Below are 10,118 nucleotides of genomic sequence, written 5' to 3'. Positions count from 1 at the left end.
ATTTCAAGGACTGTGCCACATTGGCCCAACGTGACTGGCAAGGAGTCTGTTTTAAAGTATACTTGTGGTACATAAAAGAAACACCATTGTTTTACTTCATTTGAAAGTTTATAAGAAATAGATACAAATTATTTTTCATTTGAATAATATCGCAAAATCATATGAGCTCTAGTCTTATTATTTTCATAAAGGTCATGGATGGGCTGTGGAATAGACCTGAAATACACCAGATGGTCTCATAATAATAAAAAATGTAATTATAATTATCTATACATTTTTGTGACTCATGTGATGCGTGCAGGTGTGCAGGATGCAGCCCACCCGCGAGCACTTGACAAGCATCCAGTGAGTGGGCGAGATGAGCGCGTGACGATAGCATGATAAGCTAGCTAAACAGCAAGTGTCATTGGGAGTGCAGCATGTCGATTATTCATGAGCTCTGCAATGTCTGACCCAAAATAGAGAGGAGATTCTGAGTACAGATCCACACTCCCTTTAACTTTATGTGTGCATGCGTTTGTGGTCACTTCAAAAGTCTGTTGAGGCTACCTGACAAATCTAGGAAATGCATCATCATCCACATATCTGACATTTCGTAGGCGAGCAGACTATTTTTTTTCCAACACATAACGTACGGTCATGGTGTTCCCTCTGATGAATTGTCATTTTCCGGCTTGACTGACGACAGGGGTAAGCGTCACCGGGGAGGTCACAAAGAGATATCAGTTGTCGCTCATTTGCATTTGAACTTGAGTGATCCGCTCTTGCTAAAGGGGCCACATGTGGCAAAGGTTACTTTTGAATCATTTACAATGTTAGTTGAGATTTCCCTCAAGATACCCCTCCTTTAGTTTTTTCATTTCCCAGCAGCTCAAAAGTTAAAATTGTCATCCAAGCGTTTGAAAACAAGTGATTTTTACACACCGAGCTTCATTAGCTAGTTTAATTTTCAGCCGACTTCAAGTGCATCGATTGTTCCTTGCCTTTACAGTTAGTTCTCAAATCCACTAAAGCAAGTTACAATCACGAGGGAATGAAACTCTTCTCTGTTTACATGCAAGCGCCTCCCAGAAGAGACCGACGGTACTAGATGAAGGAGAAATAAAACCTTTGCAATAAGACTTTACATTCATGCTAGCCTTCAACATGTCTGCCACAAGGCAAAATGCAAAATGCAAAACAAATTCCTGACACGACACCGACAATAAATCGCCTCTTTCATACTGCAATTCTGCAAATCTGTTTATTGCGTTGTTCTTTTTGTGTTATCTTCTAAAGCGCTGCCAGGAAATAGAGGAGCTGGACACAGGTGGCTTCTAGCAGATAGAAAATATAAGAAAACCATGAATGTAAGTCTAAATAAAAAAATTGCCATTAAAAAAAAAAAAAAAAAAACATTCCAGGGGAATTGGTGCATTATGAGCTGTTTACTGTGATGGCACCCCAGGGTGAGCTTTGTGTTGCCATTCACGTTTCGAGAGCTTGAGGAGAAATACCCTGAAAAGCACATCACTCCAACTGCGGAGCAGTAAAGTGGAAATCTGAATATTCCCGTAAAGCCTTTTCTAGTCAAACCTTCTATCTGAGGAACACCATCATACATTCATTGACACAAGTCTGCTTACCGTTTCAAAACCATTTTAAGAGAAATAATTGGAATTTAAATAATCATGAAGAAGACTATTAACTTCCTCAGCATTTGAAAGCCATGTTTCATCTATTGCTAAAGAAATCGGCATCAATATTCCCGCAACGGGTAAATTGGACACCTGACCGTACCGAGTGCATCTGCATGGGTGAGCTCACCGTGAACCATGAAACCGGTCTGTGACTAGATCAGAGCGATCGAGGCATGCATTTAAGAGAAAAAACAACAACATGGGGCTTTCACGTCGAAGCAGATAGTAGAGAGACAGAGACTCAGATATGGTCTCCAAAAAAACTTCCCGCACATGGAATTATTCTTTGGGACTTTTGTCATTTTACACTGTGCAATATCTCTTCAACTTACAAAACGGTTGTGTTGTGATATTAATCACGGGAATCCAACGGGATGATACTTTTTCAACAAGCACCAGGTGGAATTTAGGAAAGCGTCAATTAAAATGCAGAAATCCATACAGAAAGAAATGAGTGATAAACACAGCTCATCAGCAATGTGTGTGCGTGTGCCACGGAGGACACGTTTCATTAAACTTGTATAAAACGGACCTGCTGGCTACAGCAGATGTGATTTTCCATCTCTAGTTTTCCAGGTTTGTGGGTGCCTAGCTGTACCGTAGTCATGTACTCAGTCCCCACATGAAAATACCCAATCCCCCCCCCTCTTCCATCCCACCCATGCCAGGGCCTCCTCTATAACAACATTAGCATGTAAATAAATGACAGCTAAGCCCTTTGGCTGCACCAGACCTCCAGTTTCTTGGTGCATTAGGATTATTTTTCTTCTCTGTTGAGCGATTATGCACGGAGGGGGGGGGGGGGAGGTCACACCGGCGAGGAAATAATAAAAAAAAAACCTGCGAAATATTTTTCTTACCGTTTCTCGATTCATATCGAGATGGAATTCAAAGGTAGCTTGGTATGGATAAATAGGTCGGTCGGCTGTACTGAAGCGACGCAGCAAGTGTATCAGCAGGAATGAGAGTCTCGACTCGTGCTAGGATAAGTTCCCGGCAGTGCTGGCTGCTTCTGGGAGGATACGTTGAATAATTGAAGGGAGAGCAGTGTTCTCCTCTCAGGTCCCCAAAGCTCAGGCATGGGGCTCCAGTGATGGAAACAACACTGAGCAAAAGATGCGCCGGTCACGGCCCGAGCATGCCGGCCGCCGCCGACTTCACACGAACGGCAAAATGCGCCAAAGCCGAAGAGCAACAAAGGTGGCCTGTCTCACAGCGCCACAAAGAACAGAAGATGTTGAAAGGAATTTCTAATTTCACGGCAAGCAGAGAACGGCCTCTGGGCCACTGACACTTCCTGCATTGCTCTTGCCCCACTTTAGTCTATTGCCCTGTAAAATATTACTGTACAAGTTATTGGACCCATTCTTCATCATATACTTCTGTAGACTAGGCCACTACAATGATGTTAGTTATTTATAGATCAAACCTGAAATGTTGCCAAATCATCCATTATGCAGTAACGGAGCAGGAACGATCTCGAGTTATTTTTACAGCCGGGATGTAAAAGTGTGTTCGGAGGTGAAATGAATGCAGAAATAATTGTAACGCACACGCCGTCATAAATGAGAGTGTCAATGATGCCAGCTGTCAATTCTTTCTCACTCTCCATTAGTCATCAGAAGTCTCTCCTGATAACACTCCGGATGGGGTGAGCCTACAAGTTGAGTAACCAAAGTGAACTTGAGATGTACTTTTATGTCAGGAGGCTCCGAGGGGATGAGTCATTGCACGAAAAGTGAGGATGAAAGAAATCAGCACCTTCAAAGACTCTACTATGAAATAAAGAAGATGAAAATGTGTCATGATGAAAACGATAAAAAAAAAAAGCTATTCCTGCGCCCAAGGACAGCTCGTTCCCATGGCCGGAGCGACAAATTCCTGATACGGACACCTGAGCTGGAATGGCACGCTTGTTGAAAATCTCTCCCAACTAGGCTTGCCACTGTGACTCGTTTTCATGATGTAAGCATCTGAAAGCATCATGATGAAGTAGGCAATCACATGATTGGGGAAAAGTCCAAATAGGAAAATGAAGATTCTAAATAACACAAGACTGAAGTTGCAATATGTGAAAATAAAGAAGGAATGATAAGAATAGTTTTTCTACAATAAAGTCCAAATGCAAATAAAAGAAGTCATCGTGTACCATAAGAAAAAAAAATAGTTTTTATGATTCTAGTTTTTTTTTCTGAGAATGAAGTCCTAATGCTACTTTTGTTATTTTCATAAATAGCAAATGTAAAATTATGAGGCATACTTTTGATTCTAGTAGAAGAAAACTTTATGAGAATCAATCAACATTTCATGAGTGATAGCCTTATTATTAAGAGCACAAAGTTGTGACACTCTTAGAAAATGTCATGACAATAAAAATGATACATATACATGTGTGTTTGTACCTTTTTAGCGGATAGTGAAGTTATTGGTGTTGTTTGTATTTAAAAGTCACAGTTGATGGTGGACAGCCGCTCCACAGAGACGATTATTTCTTTACAAGGCATTTTAAAGTGAATTAGCCATGACATGACCCCATCTCTAGCGTATATCAGACGGGTTGCTGCACATTTTTAAAAATGTGATAGTAAAAATGTATTTCGAAACGCACACAACATCAAGCATCTGTTGTTGGTTTACAAGCAAACTAGCCCAAGTTTCGTCACGGCACGTGCAATGAAGCATGATGGAGCCGAAAGGAGCTTCTATCAAAGCCGCGTAGGCGCTACAGACGACGGGAGTGATTAAAGTGGCTAATGGAGTGTGGGAATAAACGCTCGCTTGAAATTTTACCTTTCAGACACGATTGCCGCAGAAAGCCACATCACGGGCCCTGCTCGAAGATAAAAATGGCATGGTTTGACTGAATCTTTGACATTCCCGAAGATAAAAATGGCATCTTTTACATTCTCTTTGTGTTGTGCTTTTAAAAGGAAGGGATGCTCCTGTTTAAGCGTTTAATGAGACTGTGTGTGGGTGTGGGTGTGCGCGTGTACTGTAGCTAACAAGATGAGCCTCCATTGAAGACGCTGTGTAATGTGATTTGCCTGAGAAAGACGAGGGGTAAAAGAGGACAGTGCAAATGGCATCCATTTTCCATTCGTATTACCAAACAAGCACCGCAGAAAGAAATTCTCTCCTTTTATAATTTAAGCATCTACAACACAGAGGAAGTTGGGGCAACAGTGGGATGATAATGTTTTTTATGAGGACACACACAACTGAAAATAGAGTCCTAATTTAGAGGGAAATAGGAATCTTAAGAGAAAATAAAAATGATGACAACTGTGATTGGCTAATGAGTGGAAAGAGCCGGGACTTGGGTGTTATTGCGCCAAGAGGGCTCATTTTGGGAGGAAATCCCAAAGTATAATCCAAAAGTACTAAAATAAACTAAAGCACAGTGTGCCCATTGCAAAGGAAAACTGCTTAAAGTTACACAAATGTACTTCTACAATAAAGTAAACTTCATTAATTGAATACAGCCTCCCAGTGCTAGTTAGGATGAATTGTAATCCCTTACTAGAATAAAGCTAAGTCCAACCACTTCACTTGAACAATCGCGAACGGTATTTTCAGCAAATCACAGAGGACACGAAACGAAACACCACTGGTCCAAGTACGGATCCCTGCGGGACACCATAAGTCGAATAATTCCCTAAAAAAAACCTCCATGTATGATTCATAATGATTTCTGGTGGATACTTTTCCAATTCAAATTATTTCACCCTTCAGACGGGGCAGAAAAACACGGCGGCACATTTGTGGAAAGAGATGCTGCAACACCGGAAAGCAGAGGAACAACAAGAATGACAGCTTCACACGTAAATGAGAGCCACGGGGAAGAAGAGGGGGCCGACGTGCAGCAAATGTCCTGCCAGACAACCAGCGAGCGTACGCAAGGTGCTCCGGCACATGAATTGGCCACAAGGGAGCACATGTTCCCTCACGGTGTAGACTCTTCTCTCTAATAGTCACCGCTGGCATTGTGCTGTGACAATCTCTTGTCTGTGCTCGCATCTTTATTCATGCGGCTTGCTCTTACGTGCAGCACAGCGGATTTGGTTGAATAAGCTTTCTCTGCTCATCATATGTGATCGCTAGTCCCAGGGTCATGCTGTCATGCAATGACAATCGTGGCAATTATCTTCAATGTGCTCAACCTCTTTTGTATTATTTATTCACGTACAACCGTCGGTCGGCCGACTTGTTAAATACGACATGAGTTTATTTTCACTGCCCTCACCCAAATCTGAAAGATCTAACAAGGCGTCAATGAAATGCGGTGATCCAAAGAAATTCAACGAAGACCGCAGTTAAATATCACACAGTTGCAGGATGTCTGTGTAATATCTGAAATATAATATTTCCCAAAGCCACAGTGACTCAACACATGCAAATGTTTAGGCCAAACACACATTGCGCAACATGTGTGAGTGAATATTTGCAGTGGCACGCCTGAGCACGTCACTGCTTAATGTGAATCCTTCACACTTATTAGTCACACTCTGAATTTGATTCAACAGAAGGGAATTGAATTAAACATACTTCCGACCGCGGCGGTAATATGAAAGGTGGAGGATACAACGGTTTCAATGAATCATCGACACTCATTAACAGCTTTTTTTGAAAAATGAACACTGACGTACTACACGTTGCGTATTCCTTCCGATTGATTGAAAAACTCCACTCCGTTAGCATCTTAGTTTGGGTGCCAATCTAACATGCATGTTTTTAGAATGTGAAAGAGAAAAGTACGGGAAAGTACGGGAATTCCAAAACAGACGTAATAGTTCTCATTTTTTACACAGGCATTGTTAGGTAGCTTTACATTCTGTGTTGGCAGCCAATTACGCTGGCTTGAAGTGGCAGCCAGACCACCTCTTTCCTTCCACGTCTATTGTTCCAAGACAGCCAATTATAGAGACTTTTAACTGAAGCTTTTGGTCATCGGGGAGCGAACAGATGCGATAAAAGGCCTCGACGCCGGTCGGTCGGTCACGCGCCGACGTGTAGGTGACGGCCCGGGAACTCGGCTTCACTATCGTGCGGGCTTAGTCAAATGAGGTCTTTACTTTAGCCAGCCTATTTGTCTGCGAGTTAGCATCCTAGAAACTCGGCACACCAGCGCCCAGGAAGCCTCCTGAGAATTGACATGCATGATGTTCGCAGGCTCAAAAAGAGAAAGCAAGTGAGAGAGAGAGAGTTTGCTACGGGCGGTATATTTAGACTAAGGCTTGCGTAATGTGCTTTTAACACAACACAGAGTGGATGAATTTTTAATGCCGGGGCAAGGGGGGGGGGGGACATGAATAATGTTAAGTATTTAATCTGTTGCTTAGGGAACAGGCTGAGATGTGACATCAACCTGTGACGTGCAGCGCTGATGCAGAGACAGGAAGTAAGGAGGCTGAGGGACAAAAGATACGTCTAGGGTTGGAGAGTTTCTGATTAAGTGTTGTTGTTTTTTAAAGTGGACAGATGAGCATGTAAGGAAGGAAGGAAACGAGGAAGCATCTTGGATGTATCTGATATTTTGCTCAATATATTGTTGTTTGTGTGCGATTTTTTTTTTTGTGTGTTGATTTTTTTTTTGGTGAGGATTTCCGGGCCGCATGCATTTGTCACACCCCCGAGATAGCTTGGACTGTGCATGAATGAATAGACAGGAAAAACAAGAATACAAGGAAATCTCTCTGGCACTGTGCCTGCGGATGCTCATAATGCAGAGTCGAGAACAAACAGCGCATGTCTGACACATTTGTCTCGGGCCAACAAGGAAACATTGTTAGTCGTGCTGTCTCAAAATTGCTTTCTCTCGTCTTCTTTTTGTTCTTCGGCATTGAAAAATAACAAAAGGATTGGTCCCTGTAGAAGACAGCGAATAATATGAAAGACGTTATTTGCATACTTGACATGAACGCATCGGAGGCCGCAGCGGATTGTCGTGTGACACAAGAAAGGGGGGAGGAAGGTGAAATGACATTTGAGTGTGGTGTACTTTAATTAAAAAAATACACACCTCTGCTTTTGAAGACAAACACCTCTTTTTCAGTCATCTGAGGATGCCTTGTCTTTAAAAGCCACCTTGGTGAATCCCAGCGGGGGCTGCATGACTCACGACACGGTTTTCCTCTCAGCCACGCTGGCTTTTTTTTTTTTTTTAGACACATGAGTGAGAAGAGGACATCGCAAAACACCAAGCGTGGGTACGCGTCATCAAAAGGGGCTACGAAGTGGAGACTATTTTTGGGCCGACGGCAGACGTAAGCAGACAGATGGATGTTGGAGAGCTCTCTTTTGGGTCTTCTTAAAAAAAAAAAAAAAGGACCACTCTGTCATCTAAATTTATCACCACCCACAACATTGGGTATTGTTATTGTGAGATGCAAGCTACTTATATTCGAGACAACTTATCTTTCCATCTTTTCTTTACTTAACCTTTATGAAACTTAATGAGTCATACCCTTGTGACTCGACCATCTACATTTGAAATGACGGCACCCCGAAGTGTTCGTGCGTGTTCGAGGCAGTCCTCGGCCCCCCCTTGGCTATCACTTGGCTAAGGCTTGCTCCAGGCTTCCCTATCTGCCAGGTAGAGGCAAGCTAATGAGAACGTTATGGGATCAGTGTCTTCCGTCTCACATGCGCCTCGCTGTCAACCCTGTTGAGATGACCTTTCTCCAGCTGAGGAGATAAACGAGCCACAAATAGTGCGGGCGCTGTAGAACGGAGGTCACAGAGATCGGGATGCGGTTCCCCGATGAATGAATGAGCGACCGTACAAATTACATTGTGCTCTACGAGACTGTAAGGTCACGTCGTGTGCAATACGATGAGACAGATGGCAGTGGGATGCGTGTGGCCTGGTAAAGTCACATCGTTGTTCAGTCTTTTCAGTCAATCCATTCACACATAATGCATACATCATCATATAGTATTCAAACACCCACTACAAAGTAAATATGTGCAAGTTGATGCACAAACACTACATACAGTTTGGTCAAATCTCCAAAACAATGCCTCGGTCATTATCGAGTGTGGTGTTAGCACTAATGTTTCCAGGTTACGGAAAAGCCTCATACTGAGGGCTATAATTATTTATAATCATGATGCTGTCCTTTCAAAACGAATCAATGCTACTGTCAATATGCCTTCTGTGTGATGATGATGATGGGTTTGGATTTCTGTGGCTTCATTAGACTGGACACTTGCAATTAAGTGAGATGACAAACTAGCCAAAATAGAAACCCTCTGAGGTGTACCTATAAAAATATGTTCAATGTTTATTAGTAGGGAACTATAATTTCAAAAACGTGCTTGACAAGTTGACTAAAACTAAAAGCCTAATTTCAGTAACCTTGAGCAAATGAGCCGTTTCGCTTGAATGAACACATAAACACAATCATTAGAAAATAAGAAGTTTCTATAAGCCGCGAGTGGTTTTAATATGCGGTTGTTGTCTCCAAAACACGAGCAATCTGTCAGTGTCACAGGCTTATGCGCTCCATTAGTATGCACAATGAGGTGCACTTCATTGTCACACAATAAGAGCTCATTAACTTCAAGCACTGGCATTATGCTGATGCTAATGGCGCTATTTGTCTGTTAGTGATGGCCACTAGGGCTGTAAAACATAACACGCTTGTCCCCCTTCCACCATGTTGTCGTTTGTTTGGGCAGTGAGGCGCGATGTTATCCGTTGGACATCAATTTACAAAATGCTTCCAAGCTCGCCTGTTCGGAAGCTTTGATGGGAGACGTCGCCTCCAGAAGATGACAGCCTCGTGTTCGGACATGTTAATTGGGATTCGTGGGCGTAAACGCTCGCACTTGAAACAAAGTTAACATTTCTGATCTGAGGTGGGAGGGAAGTCATTTTCTTCTTCATTTTTTTTTTTTTTTGAACAGCTATAGGCTCCTGGAAAAAACAACAACTTTTTTTTCCCTCCCACACTAAGGTCATGCTCCTTATGTGCTCATCTTAATTCACAGACAATTAAAAACCTTTGAAAACACAACATCCTTGGCCGAGGTAAAAAAAAAACAACAACCGTTTTTCCATCCACTTCAGTTAATGACAAGCGACAATTGATTATCTTTCAAGGCGGAGAAAAGCAAGACATCTGCAGCACTGTGGTCCGAAGAGGACGTCAATTCACTAAGCAGCCTCTTAGCAAACGACTGCTTTTATATTTCAGCTCCCCTCGATGTCCAACGCACACAAAGTCGCCGACACGTGCCATTAATGTCAGAGCCATTCCACACACATGGTGTACTTCCTGCGTCCCTGCAGGACGGAGCGGCCATCCACAAGTGCTTAGTTTCCAGCTGTCGACTCCAACGTTAATTGAAAGCCCAGATGGCAAGCGGCCTCATTACTCGCCTCCGCAGTGCGGACTAACATTTATGCTATCTTTCATATTTTGTGTGACTCATTAA

The 10,118-nt window shown here is 42.6% G+C and overlaps 1 protein-coding gene across 2 annotated transcripts in view; it reads right to left on the bottom strand.

The window, feature by feature from the left end:
• The window catches only part of igf2bp2a (insulin-like growth factor 2 mRNA binding protein 2a), a 64,657-nt gene that overhangs the window by 43,692 nt on the left and 10,847 nt on the right, over positions 1-10,118 (bottom strand). The window lies entirely within an intron of this gene.

This window comes from Syngnathus leptorhynchus, chromosome 9 (genome assembly GCF_054491065.1).
Source record: "Syngnathus leptorhynchus isolate UIUO chromosome 9, UIUO_Slep, whole genome shotgun sequence".
Lineage (NCBI taxonomy): Eukaryota > Metazoa > Chordata > Actinopteri > Syngnathiformes > Syngnathidae > Syngnathus > Syngnathus leptorhynchus.
The sequence above is the reverse complement of the archived record's forward strand: the minus strand, read 5'-3'. Positions and strand labels throughout refer to the sequence as shown.